Source organism: Strix uralensis, chromosome 36 (assembly GCF_047716275.1).
Source record: "Strix uralensis isolate ZFMK-TIS-50842 chromosome 36, bStrUra1, whole genome shotgun sequence".
Lineage (NCBI taxonomy): Eukaryota > Metazoa > Chordata > Aves > Strigiformes > Strigidae > Strix > Strix uralensis.
This window is the reverse complement of record NC_134007.1, coordinates 784,449-797,955: the sequence shown is the minus strand read 5'-3', so window position 1 is coordinate 797,955 and position 13,507 is coordinate 784,449. Positions and strand designations below refer to the sequence as shown.

Here is a 13,507-nt window from a genome sequence, read left to right as displayed (position 1 = left end):
GGACCGGGGAACCGACTCCCTTGACCCATGGGCAGCAGAAATCACCTGGAGTTTCCTCTATTTTTATTCCCATTTTTATGCTGTGCATCCTTATTTGTTCTTATTAAAATTCTCTGGGGGCTTTGACCCAGAGCATCTCCTTGCCTGCCAGGTGTCAGGGGCATCTTCCTGAGGCTGGTCAGGGGAGCAGAGAACAAAGACACAGTGGTAGGGAAGCGCCATGTCTCAGGGACAGCAGACTCAGGGTCAGGCTGTTGGGCTGCGAGAGCCCATGGCCCCTGGGGAATAATCTTAGTGACAGAAATATTTCCATCCTGCTGGCCACAGGCAGTTTCTAGTCAATATGCCTCTATGGTAGGTCCCGTGATGTACCCTGTGGGAGCACCCATCTCCTCACCTGAGGGTTCCAGCTGCTCTTTGCCCCAGGCCCTGCCTCGGTCACGCTGGTCCCACAGTGCAGAGGCCATGACAGAGCTGCCATGTCAGGGGAAGCCCTGGGCTTTTGGCTCACAGAAGTGAGCCTAAGGTGACCACAGGGCCCCTGAACACCCCAGCCAGACCAGGGAGGATCGTGGCCTGTGGATTATCTCCCCCAGTACTTAGGAGGCAGCTCTGCTCCCCAGTACCCCAGCACAGAGTGCAGAGCCATTTTCTGGACACATGGGGCTGGGATTCCCTCTCCTCACGCTCTACCAGGACCCGTCTCCATGGGTTGTTCCTGCTGCTTTGCAGACCTGTGGCATCCCTGGGCCCCCAACCTCCTCCTCCTGGACGAGCTCCTGGCCTGGAGAAGGGCCCATCCAGGCGGCTGCTCATGTGGGCACATTTCCATGGCAGTGGAAATTTTGTGTCCCTCCACTAAAACAGGTGCTGCTGAGAGCTGAGCCAGGGTCCCTCTCCCTCAGCTGGGGTTTCACCTGCCCCAGTGCCCATGGGCAGAGAATCCTCTCATGCAGGAGCCAGGCTGGGAGAAGGGTTTGACACCTGCGCAGGACCTGGCGCCCAAACTGACAAACTGCGCTCCCTGCTCCCGCTGGTGGGTCTCCACACCCTGCCAGCTCTTCTCCAACAGGCTTCTCTGCCACGGGCTGGAATGTGCGTTGGGTGTCTGTGGCAGGATTCCCTGTGGGGAGCAGCTGCAGCTCTGCAGCCCTGCAAACAGCAGGATCTGGCCCTGGAGCAGAAGTGGGGAGGAGGCAGATGTTGGCAACATCCTCTCCTATTGCAGTGTTGCCCCATTCCCTGCTGGGAGTTTGTCCACCCCTGGGGGGGAGCTGGGGTGAGCTGAGGTACACACATCCCTCTGCCCCACACCCGGAAGCCTTTTTGCTGGCAGCCCCCATGGGAGACCAGAGTTCCCAGGGCAAGACCCCCACGCTGATGGGTGACGTACATGGGCATTGCAAACACAGCCTCCATCCCCTGCAAAACTCCCACTGGGATAAGCTCCAGCCCTGTGTCTCAGAGAAATAAGGTCTAAACGTGAAGTAAAGAAGAAGAAGGGAGTGTTATCTTCTGGACACAGGATGGTGGACACCTATGGGCGGTATGGACTCAGGGTGCCCCAAGTGGGGACTGGGGAGAAGAGCCCAGTGCCTGTTCCATGCCACCTCCCCACCAACTCTGCCCTCCCACAGGTATAATATCTCTCCCTTACTCTGGCAGCTGGTAGAGGTTTGCGTCTTCCTTCTGGGAGAAAGAAGCCCCAGGCCTGGGTATGCTGGAGGGGACAGCACCGCTGAGCAGAAGGAACCTGTTTCATGGCATTTGGGGACCTGAACAGTCTGGCCCTGATGGCTGGGTCCATTCTCTGCAGCCAAGCAAGATTGTCACTGTGCCCCAGAGCTGTGGGTGCTCCTGCAGCTCCTGAGGACCTACCTGAGGGGGGTCGCAGTGAGACCCCAACCCTCAGCACTGCAGCCCCACACTGGGCAGAGCTCAGCTGTAGAAAGCCCACAGGAGACCAGCCTTATTTCTCTGAGTTTGGGCTCACCATGCCCAGGGTCTGGGCACCATGACGTGAAAGTCCATGTCTCACATCGCAATTTAGTTGCCAGTGTCTTGCTGGGGAAGCAGCTGAGGCACCATCTCCTGGCTATCGCCACCTCTGCGTGGCTGTGGACAGACCTGTGCCTCTCCGATCCCACCAACACAGGTTGGACGGAGACACCAAACACCCCGGGAACAAGAAGTGGTCACTGGCCCTACCAGTCCCCCCTTGGCAGGGCTGTGCCTGACCTCAGCCTCTCTGGGTTCCCTGAGCTGAGGCTCTGCTCAAACCAGTGGTGATGGTGGAAGGAGAAGGACCTAGAGACAGGGTCGGGGTAAGAAATGCATCTGCTCCAGCTGGGAGTCCCACAGCCCTGCCAGGCTCATCCAACTCAGACCCTGCTACCTGCTGGCACAGAGGAGGCTTCCCATGTGGTATGGGATCTCTGCCTGGAGAAAGGACAATCTCAGACCCTCAATCCTAGGAAATCACCAGGGCAGTGTGTCCCTGGTCCCAAAGGACACCTGAGCTGGACCAGCACACTCAAAACACATCTCTCAGTGCAGCCAGAAAGGATTCCTAGCGTGCTGCTGACATCTTTCCCCTCCCTGAGCTCTCCCCACAGAGGAGCACACTCCGCTGCCAACGTTGTCCCTGGGTGGTGGGGGTCTGTGGCACAGGGCAGTGACCTGAGCTCAGGTCCAGCACAGCCGCCCTCTTCTCCTCCAAGAGGGGCTCAGCAGAGGCAGCGCACACAGCCCTTCCACCACCCTCCTACCCTCGCAGATGAGCCCTGGGTGGGCAGCACAGGCCCTCAGGGCCTGGAGAGGACCAGTGTCTGAACTGCAGCCCACACCTGCCTGAGGCTGGGCAGTCAGGGTAGAAGCACCTCTGGAGATGCTGGGGAGTGAAGCCAGGACCTCCCCCATGCCAAGCAGATGCTCGGCTCCATCCCTGTTACACCTGCTAGCAGGAAAGACCCTCTCCTCCCATGATGTATATGTGACATCACAACCCTGTTTGGAAGTCATAGTGTGAGTTGGTGACCTTCCATGCTGCACACCTGCCAACGTGGAAGTCTCGGACACATCTTAGACGACCAATTTGATCAAGTTAATGCCACTTTATTAAAGGCTACACAGCAATTTATACTCTATCCCAGGCTTCACCACTATCGTATTGCTAATAGGCTAAAGCTACCTGTTCACACGCCCTTCTGCCCTCTATGATTGGTCCCAGTGTGGTGTCCACGCGCTGCTCTCACACCAGGTAGACCCCCTGTTTTCGACATTCCAACATCTTTATCTCTTGGGCAGGAATGTAGTTTCTCAGGCCGTCTCGCCCTTGTTTATGTCCTTGAACACAGCTGCAGCTTGCTGTTACAGTGAGGCCCCTTGGTCTGGATCGCTCACAACATGTCCGTTGTTCTCCAGCGATGCCACAAACACCAGGGAAGCCACTGCTGGCACTTCTGTCCCGACCTGTGCCCTTGCAGGAGGGAGGAGCTGATGCAGAGGGATGTTCATGTGGGGCCCCAGAGGTGTCCCCCTGTGCTGTGTATCTCCCTGCTGCTGCCCAGAGAGGAACATGTCTGGGTTTCATCAAACATTGCAGCAGGGGGCAAAGGGGACCAAGAAACTCTGCTCAGGACAGTGTGTGACTAAACAACAGTGAGGCCCAAGCGTCACAGGGGATGATCCTCAGCACAGCTTTGTCAGCTGTCTGGGGAACATCAGAGGTCTGGCTGACATTTAGGTCTCAGTTCCCAAAAGTGCCTCTCCCTGGGACTGGGGGGACAGTGGCTTCCCCATGGGCAGTGTGCCCTGGTCTGGGAACTGAGGTCGAGGTGAAAGACAGGCATGAGGAGGGGAGCAGTCTGTGCACCACTGAGAATGACAAAGATGAGAGGGACAAGGTCTTTACAGAGACCCCACAGAGATGAGGTCCCAGTCCCTGTGGAACAGGGAAGGAGGCACAGCTGGAGACCACCCCAAAGAAGCCCTGAATGGAGACTCTTGCCCAGGAGGAGGCTGGGGCTTGTGATGCTGGAGGAAGGCTCATTCTAGCCTCTAGATCTGCAGCTACAGCGCACGGGCAGTGCTCTGGCAAGAAGGGAAGGAGCAAGGAGGGCCAGGGCGGGCTGGAAGAAGGCAGATGGGCTCTGCAAAAATCTAGGGGGAAAAATCATTGCTGAAGCCCAGGGTTGAACCAGGGACCTTTAGATGTTCAGTCTAATGCTCTCCCAGCTGAGCTCCTTCAGCCCTGCCCCAGCAGCCCATGTCTCTTGTCCCTGCAAACTGTCAGCTCCTTGTGCTGGGATTGGGTGCTGTGCAGGGGTTCTTGGTAGCAGGGGAGGCAGCTACAGCAGTGGCTCCTCTGAGAAGCTTCTCGAAGGTCCTTTGGCTCCAAGTCAGATCCGCATCTGGCCAAGGCCAAAGCAGGTAATGATGGTGACTGAACCTCTGATAATGTATTTAAGAGGGGAAACTGGGAGGAGAAGTTGGAGTTGTGAGGAGGAGTTGTGAGTAGAGCACCTCTGCGAACACTGAGGTCAGTGGAAGAAAGGAAGAAGAAGCGGCTGGGGGCCGTGTGTGCCAGTGCAGAGAGCCCCCCTGCAGCCCATGGTGAGACGGCAGGGCCACCCTCTGCCACCCATGGAGGTCCACAGTGGAGCAGATGCTGACCTACGGCCTGTGGAGGACCCCACACAGGAGCAGGCAGCTGCACTTAAAGGAGGTTGGAAATCGGAGGGAAGAAAAGGCCCCCGCTGTTGTAGTTTGGTGCTGGGAGGACTACAACACGCAGGGGTGACACACGCCGGAGCATCTTCGGAAGAATGAATCCCATGGGAAGGATTCACGTCAGAGAAAGTTCATGGAGGGCTATCTCCTGTGAGAGGTAACCCACACTGAAGCAAGGGAAGAGTGCGAGGAGTCCTTGCCCCGAGGGTTAAGGATCGGCAGTTTCAACAGTTGATGAACTGACGGTAACCCCATCCCCTGCCCCCCTGTGCTGCTACCATGGGAGGAGGTAGAGAAATCAGGAGCAAAGCTGCACCCAGGAAGAAGGTTTGGTTGGGGGGAAGTTGTTTTTAAGATGTGGTCATATTTCTCACTGTCCCACTCTGCTGGTTAAGTGTTGTTGTTGTTAGTGTTTGAATTAAATTGATAGCTTTTCTTGTCCCCTAGTGAGACTCTCTTTTGCCCATGACCTTAATATGTGAGTCATTCCTCCCTGTCCTGATCTCAATTCCCGAGCCTTTTACTTCATTTTCTCCTTCCCGTTCCTGAGGGGGAAGGGGTTAGTGAGCGGCTGCGTGGTGCTCAGTTCCCTGTTGGGCTCAAACCATGACTGTGGTGGAGATGGAGTCCAGGTCGAAAAGGGAAAGGCTGAGGAAGAACAAGTACATGGGGGTGTGCAGGTGGTGGTCACAGGCGATGGAGGTGATGATGAGGCCTTTGCCCAGGAGGGCAGCCAGGGAGATGCCCAGGAAGAGCCAGAAGTGCAAGAGCTGCAGCTCCCGTCTCTCTGTGAATGCCAGGAAGAAGAACTCAGTGATGGAGCTGCCGTTGGACATTTGCTGCCTCTGTGCACGGGGACCTGCACAAGGAGGTAAAGGCAGTGAGAAGTTAGGGCAGAGCTCTCTGAGCAAAACCTATCCCAGTTCTCATGGAAAACCCTCAACTGCCTTGCCCCTTTCAGGAAACCTTTTCGTCCCCAGGAAGGTGGGGACACAAGCAGCAAGGACAGGAGGGGAACACAGAGAAATGCCCCAATGCTCCTGCCAAGGGAGGAAGGACAGGGACAGACAGACAGGCACTTGGGGGTTTCTCCTCACTGCAGGTTGGGCTGCCAAGAAGAAGACTCAGTCTGAAACCCCACAACCCTGGGGCAAAGGCTGTGCTGGGTGGGAGAGGAGACCAAGGGGGATGTTCCCTGAACATGTCTGAACTGCAGGGGATTGCAGGGAGATGCCCAAATCCCCTATCCATGGCATTTCTGGGAGCAGCTGTCTCTTCCTCCCTGCCATTTCTCTGCTGCCTTGAACTCTCCCAGCCAGGAGCTATTTCTCTGTCCCTAAGTCTCCTCCCTGTCAGTGCTCACAGACCCCATCTCACACACTGTGTGCTCAGCTCTGCCCTGCAGACACCTCCTGGTAGCAGGGCGCTGCCCAGGGGTATCACTGTGTGTGCAGGGGCTCAGGAGCAGCTCAGAAAAGTTTCTTCTCCAGAGCAGGGAGAAGTCTACAGTCTCCCACTGCCCTGCCAACCAACCAAAGAGATAAATCTCAAATCACACACTCCTTCCCATTTACGTAGTCCCCATCGTGACCTTCCTCTTGAAAATTCCCCTTGGAAATTCACTGCATGTGATCTGGGGCTGTGATCAGCCCTGGTCCACACAGCACCCTTTTGACAGCAGAAGGACCCTGTCCTGCCAGGGGTCTCTCCTTCCCCCCACAGCTTCTCCCCACAATGCTGTGGGGAGCTCCCTGAGCAGGCTGAGTGCTGACCCTGGCAGGCGGCAGAGTCCCTGCCCCAGCACACAGCCGCTGGCGTGCAGGGACCCAGGGGCTCCAGGGGAACCTGCTGTGACACAGCCTGAAGCAGTCACTGATGTTCCCTCCCACAGCTGGGGAGAGACACTTCTTTCCAGCAGTGGCATTTCTGCTATCAGAGATAGAGTTAGGTCTAAAAATCTCCTTTTTATCTTATTACTAGGCAGGATACCCAGACAATGACAGGCAGGGATCTTCTTTACTCCTGCTGAGAGGAAGGGATTCAGCTGAGTCAGTCGAGGCATAGCATCCTTCATTTCTGTCGCTAGTGTTGGTTGGGGACTCAGCTCCCTCCCATGCCTGCTGCAACCCCCCAGGAGGTGGGATTCCTCTTGTCTCAGTTCAGAGCTGCATTAAATAGGCACCTGTATGTGAGTTCCTTGTCTCAGCTCCTGTGGTAACTAATGAAGATGCAGGTCAGGAGTTGGCTCTTCAGATGAAACACCTGGTGACATCTGAGGTGCCAGAGGTTTTCCAAGGCATCTGCAAGACAACTGCACTTGTCCTTATTTACTCTTTTCTTGGCAGCCCATGCTGCCATCTGACAAATGGTGCCCTGTAGCCCAGGGAGAGCTCAGGTTCTCTCTGTCTTTTCCATTAGCTGGGTTGACCAGATCTCCACTGACTGTAGTGATGGTTTTCATCCCCGCATTGCCTAATTAAATTCTGGACAGTTTCTCTATCTAATGTCCAAATAGAGGCCTGTAGTGTTACGTGAGATACCAAGACTCTCACACCCAGCTCCATGGAGCTTGCAAGTACAGCCCAGGAGAGCCATCCCCATTTAGAGTGGGGTGTCACGTCCCACTCAGATGAGGAGACAAGTGACTCAGATAGGTAAATCCCCAACAGAGTGGACAACAGTGAAACAAGTCTCAAAGTCCAGACATTTATTAACTTCCCTCAGTGTACTAATTGGATACATGATAACTGGCTAATTATATAATGAGTTATGGTAAGCGATATAGTATGCCTTGTGTTACTTACCGGTAGTGAGAGAAAAGGGGAAAAAGGAAAGGAAGGAGATAGAGAGAATAGAGAAATAGAGATCACCGGTCCGGGTTCCTGCGTTGGTCCCATCCGAGTTCGTCAGGGATGCATCCCTCTTCTTCATTTCTTCATGTCTTTTTTTTTCTTTATCTCTTGTTACTCCTTGCCCCCCCCCCCAATTTATACACACTTTCCTTGGGTCCATCCCCTAGGTCGACCCCCATGCCTACGTATCCAATGGATGGGGAGGGGTAAGGTGTTTCATGGGATGATGTAATTAGCATGATCATGTTAGCCCTCATTAGCATATTGAGGGGTGTTAACTTTAATATGCATTTCATGGATAATGAAGCAAAGGTCATTCACCGGACAGATGGCCCCTGAAACTCGACCAGGTGCCCCAGAGCAGAACCGTCCTGTCCCCACAGGTCTCCCCCCTCCAGCTGCATCCTGTGCTATCCAGGCAGCCTTATCAGCTTCGACCTCAACACTATCCACTCCATGACCATAGTTTCATTACTTGTGAGTGTTTAGACATTCCTTAGCTTGGAGGGCCTCCACTCCACCTGCTACACTTTATCTCTTTCTCAGGATGTTTTTCTGTCTTTGTTTCTCGCAGGTCTGTTTCTTTCAGGACCTATTTTAACAGGTCATCTCTCACACTCACTCTCTTGGCATCCACTTTCAGCTTTATGTTTCTCCCAACCCCTCTGGCACGTCTCTGCTCTGAAGCAAAGCCTTTGCACACAGGGGGTCTTGGATGCTTGGTACCAAGTTTCCCTAAGACAAGTCAGAGCTTAGCCTATAACCATACATGAGGTGTTGCAGCCCAAACCTGCACCGATGCCCTCAGCCAGGGGCACCGCCAGGAAAAGCTGCAGCCTGTGCTTTTTGACATCCATGGAGTAACTGCCACAGTGTGGCAGGACAAGTGACACAACTTGGGTGCTGCAATGGATGGGTACAGGCTTTTCAGGAGAGACAGGCTGGAAGGATCTGGAGTGCTGTCCCTCAAAAGGAAGGAGCTGTTTAATGGGGTTGGTGAAAAGTTGGGTGAGCCTTTTTACGTGAGTATCAGAGGAGAGGCCAGCAAAGTGACATTGTTGTAGGAGTTAAGGAACCCCCAGTCAGCATGGAAAGTGGGCATAGTCTTCTCTAAGCACCCCAAGGAAGTCTCTGGATGGAGAAGCCTGGGCCTCACTGGGAACGTTAATGACCCTGGCACTTTCTGAAGAAGAACACGGCAGCATGCCAACAGTCCAGGGGGTTCCTGCAGTGTCTCACAACAGCTTCTTAGCACAGCTGCCGGATGGGCCAATAAGGATAAAGCAAACCTGGATGTGATGTTTTCAAGAAAGACAGAGCTGGCCAGGGATGTGCAGACCAGCTGTCATGACCTTGAAATAGTGGGGTCCCAGTGCCCGAGGGGAGTGAGGAAGTAGATTAGAAGACTGCAGATGCAAGAAATCAGAAGAGCAGCCTCTGGCCTGTTCTGGGGAGTTTTAGTGGGCATCTCACAGTCAGCAGCACTGAAGGGAAGCAGAACTCAGGACAACTCGTCTTCCATGAGAGCATCTTCCAAGCTTGGCAATGGTCTGTATCAAAACTCAGTTGAAACTTGGAAGTGAGTTCAAGAGTATCGTAACAAGTGTTTACTGCTTCAGGATTTGTTAAAGAAGTAGCAAAGAGAATGTGGGAGCACTGCTACATTTAGTAAGGGTAGGTGGAGAAAGATCTGAGATACTCTCTGTCCTCTTTTCCTCAGTCTTCAGCAGCAAGGTCTCCCAGGCCTTTGTGCCTCAAGGCAGGACTCTGGAGGAGAGCATTCAGTGGTCAAGGAAAGCCGAATCAGGGGCTACTTGATCAAAGTCAACCCTTAGCAGTCCACAACACCAGAGGGGCTGCACCCAAGGGTGTGGAGAGAGCAAGACGATGTCACAGTGAGGCCACTCTCCATCATCTCTGAAAGGTCATGGAGACTGGGGCGACTAATTGGAGATGACTGATATCACATAATCTGTAATCAGAAGAAATAGGAAAATGGAAAAAGAATAAATTCTTTCTCACTGAATTTGAGTATTAAAGCTTTTCACAGTGACTGTGCTCCTGAAACCTCTCAAATTAACTACATAAGATGTGAGGAGATAAGGAAAGTTATGCCCAGAGACTTGGCTTGTCAGAGAGTGTTGCATGTTAATGATCCCTCTGGTGCCAAGTTCCTGAACTGCAGATCCTGAGAGAAGATTAAACAAGGCTCTGGAGAATTGAAAGTCAGCAGCAAACCTCCATGTGTCAGAGGCTATTATCATGCCCCACTGAGGGCCATCACTGAAGAGATTATGGAGGGAGCAACCAGAGAAGGTGACCATCCCTAGGGGCTGGGGAGGAAGGAAATCAGAGGTGACGGAACCAGGCAGAAAAATGAATGTGGAGGTGGCTGTGAAAGAATCATGGAATAGAATCACAGAATAGTTTGCGTTGGAAGAGACCATTAAAGGTGACCTAATCCAACGCCCTGCAATGAGCAGGGACATCTGCAACTAGATCAGGTTGCTCAAAGCCCCATCCAGCTTGACCTTGAATGTTTCCAGGGATGGGGCATCTACAACCTCTGTGGGCAGCTTGTTCCAGTGTTTCACCACCCTCATTATAGAAATCTTCTTCCTTATATCTATCTGAACCAACCCCTCTTAGTTTAACACCATTACACCTTGTCCTATCACAACAGGACCTGTTAAACAGTCTCCCTCCACCTCTCTTTTAAGCCCCCTCTAAGTACTGAAAGGCAGCAATACCGTCTCCCTGGAGCCTTCTCTTCTCCAGGCTGAACAATTCCTCTGAACATTTTTCTGGGTCTCCTCTGGACCCGCTCAAACAGGTCCATGTCTCTCCTGTGCTGAGGACCCCAGAGCTGGTCGCAGTACACCGGGGGGTCTCAGCAGAGCAGAGTAGAGGGGCACCATCCCCCCTCTCGACCTGCTGGCCACATTTCTTTTGATGAAGTCCAGGATACTGTTGGCTTTCTGGGCTGTGAGTGCACATTGTCAGCTCATGTTCAACTTTTCATTTACCACCACCCCCAAGTCCTTCTCTGCAGGGCTGTTCTCAATCCCTTCATCCTCCAGCCTGTCCTGATACCAGGGATTGCCTTGACCCAGGTGCAGGACCTTGCACTTGGCCTTGTTGAATTTCACAAGATTCACATGGAACCACTTCTTGGGCTTGTCCAGGTCCCTCTGGATGGCATCCTGTCCCTTGGGAGTGTCAACTGCACCACTCAGCTTGGTGTCATATGTAAACATGCTGAGGGTGCACTTGATCCCACTGTCTATGTCACTGATGAAGATATTAAACAGTACTGGTCCCAGCATGGACCCCAAATAGTCCATCAAATCCAGATGTCTCTGTCCTGGTTTAGCCAGGATAGGGTTAAGTTCACCCAGCAGTGGGGGGGGAGCTCTAGCCGTGTTATTCAATACCACGCTGACGTCACGTCCTGGCACCCAAGCGTGGGAGAATCGGTGAACACGTGTGTTGTTTGGTCGCTCTCCTCACTGTGGTATCAGTATGTTTTTTGTTCTGTTTACTGTTATTACTGTTATTGTTATTTGCTACTGTTATTGTTGTTGTTTGTTTTGTTGCTGTTGCACTGTTGTATTAAACCTCTCCTTATCTCAACCCCGGGGTTTGTAATTCACTCCCTTTGTGGGGGAGGGGCAGCGGCCGCGTGGTCTCAGACCCCGGCAGGGACTAAACCGCCACAACTTTTGGCGCCCAACGTGGGGCCACGAGAGGGCTGAGATAAGGACAAAAGGAGAAGGTGTGTTAGAGCAATCTGTTAGGTGCAATTTTTCTGTTTTTATTTGTATTGTTTGATAAAGAACGTTTGCAATGCTGGCCAATTTTCTTGTGTAGTGGAGCTGGATTAATCCTTATATCCACTCTGTGCTCCTAGTGCTGGCGTTTGCTGTCGGTGGAAAATGTGTCAAGGGTTTTATTTTGCTGTACTGGCTACTGACTGCTTATAATGGGCTTGCATCACTGCTTGTGGGGGTGAACTCGTACCTGTTTGCTGCCTGGGCTTTTGTTAGGGGTCTCACCCCCTCTATGGGTGAGCCAGGGGAAGGGATCCTCTCAGTTTTTGAGAGTTTCAGCTATCCCTGGAGCATCCTGGCCACTGTGTTCATGGCACAATGCTTTCTGAATGTCTGCCAGATCTTGTCTTGGGCCATGCGGTATTTCTGCAATAATAACACCACCCGGAAACCTGCCCCGAGGGCAGATAGTTATAAATGGGAAGGTGTGTGGGAGAAGATGGGCAAGTGCCTGAGTCAGTGGTCACCTCCAATGTTTTGGAATTTCACTCCTGAACAAATGCAGAGTCCTGATAAACTGGTGGAGTGTTTGAAAAAGGTGTGTTGCCAATCTGATAAAGCCCGGGAGACACAACTTGCTGCGATGTGCTGGGGGCTTGCCCGTGCCTACCGTGTCATCTTTAACACTGTTCATTGCCCTTAAGGGGGAGAAGGGGCTGCAGGATCTGAAAGTGAGCCTACTGGTACAGCAGCTGAGCGAGGGGGACAGGCAGTGCCAACATCAGTTGCCTCCACCAGCACAGCAGCTGACCCAGAGGGACAAGCAGTACCAATATCAGTCACCCTGATACGGAAAACCAAATATACCAAATAAATCCCCTCGCAGTGTACAGGGTGATGATGAACCAGGCCCATCACGAGAGCAGGAGGAAGAGCCGGAGGTAACCATCCGATCTCTATCCCTCAGTGAGTTGCGAGATATGCGGAAGGATTTCAGCCGCCTTCCAGGCGAGCAAATTTACACCTGGCTGCTCCAATGCTGGGATAATGGAGCTGCTGGTTTGGAATTGGAGGGGAGAGAGGCCAAGCAGCTGGGACCTTTGGCCAAGCAGGCTGGTATTGACAAGGCAATAGGGAAACAGACTCGAACCCTCTGCCTTCGGAGGCGACTCCTGCTTGGTGTGAGGGAGAGGCACCCCTACAAGGATGATGCTCTATGTCGGTTAGGCAAGTGGACCGACGTGGAGAAAGGCATTCAAAACCTCAGGGAAATGGCTGTGTTTGACATGGTCTATGGTGATCTGAATGATGAGCAGTCACCAATGGATCCAGATCAGGCCCCTTGCACACAGTCGATGTGGCAGAAGTTCCTGCAAAGTGGACCAGAGGCACATTCCAAAGCATTAGCAGTAGTGTCCTGGTGGTGAGACACCCAGACTCAGACAGTGGATGAAGTGATAGGCCAGCTCCGGCAATATGAGGGAAATCTCCCTTCCTCCCAACATGCCTGGGTTTCAGCTGTAGAGGAACTGTCTCAGAGGCTCCAAAAAGTGGAAGAGGACATGTCCTACATTCCACCTCCACGGGCCGATGTCTCAGCCATTAGGAACAGGCGTTTTCCCACCCAAGAGAAGGGCAGTGGAAGATACAGACCACAGGGCACCCTGTGGTTCTTCCTCCGCAACCATGGGGAAAACATGAGGAAGTGGGATGGACAGCCCACTCCTGCCCTACCTACACGAGTACAGCAGCTGAAAGGGAAGACCACCATGAAAGGGGAGTCTTCCAAGAAAGACGCAGCTCCAGTGTCCAGTCGGAAATCCCCCAGACAGAACAGAATGGCCAACATTATGCTTGACCCTCTTGAGGGGACCAGGAAGTCATTCTTGCAGGAGTCACTCTTAGAACAAGTGAGTGATGGTGAGCAGGATTAGAGGGGCCCTGCCTCCAGCCAGGTGGAGGAAAGGGATAATCGGATTTACTGGAAGGTGTGGATCCGATGGCCTGGCACATTGGAACCACAAGAATATAAGGCCTTGGTAGACACTGGCACACAGTGCACCCTGATGCCATCAAGCCACAGTGAGGTTGAACCCATCTGCATCTCCGGAGTGACAGGGGGGTCCCAACAGCTGACCCTATTAGAAGCTGAAG

At 53.1% G+C, this 13,507-nt stretch overlaps 1 non-coding gene across 1 annotated transcript; it reads right to left on the bottom strand.

Annotated features, from left to right (window-relative positions):
* Positions 1-4,178: 4,178 nt before the first annotated feature.
* Positions 4,179-4,251, bottom strand: TRNAF-GAA (transfer RNA phenylalanine (anticodon GAA)). Its single transcript has one exon. It is a non-coding gene; the product is annotated as a tRNA-Phe (tRNA).
* Positions 4,252-13,507: the final 9,256 nt, after the last annotated feature.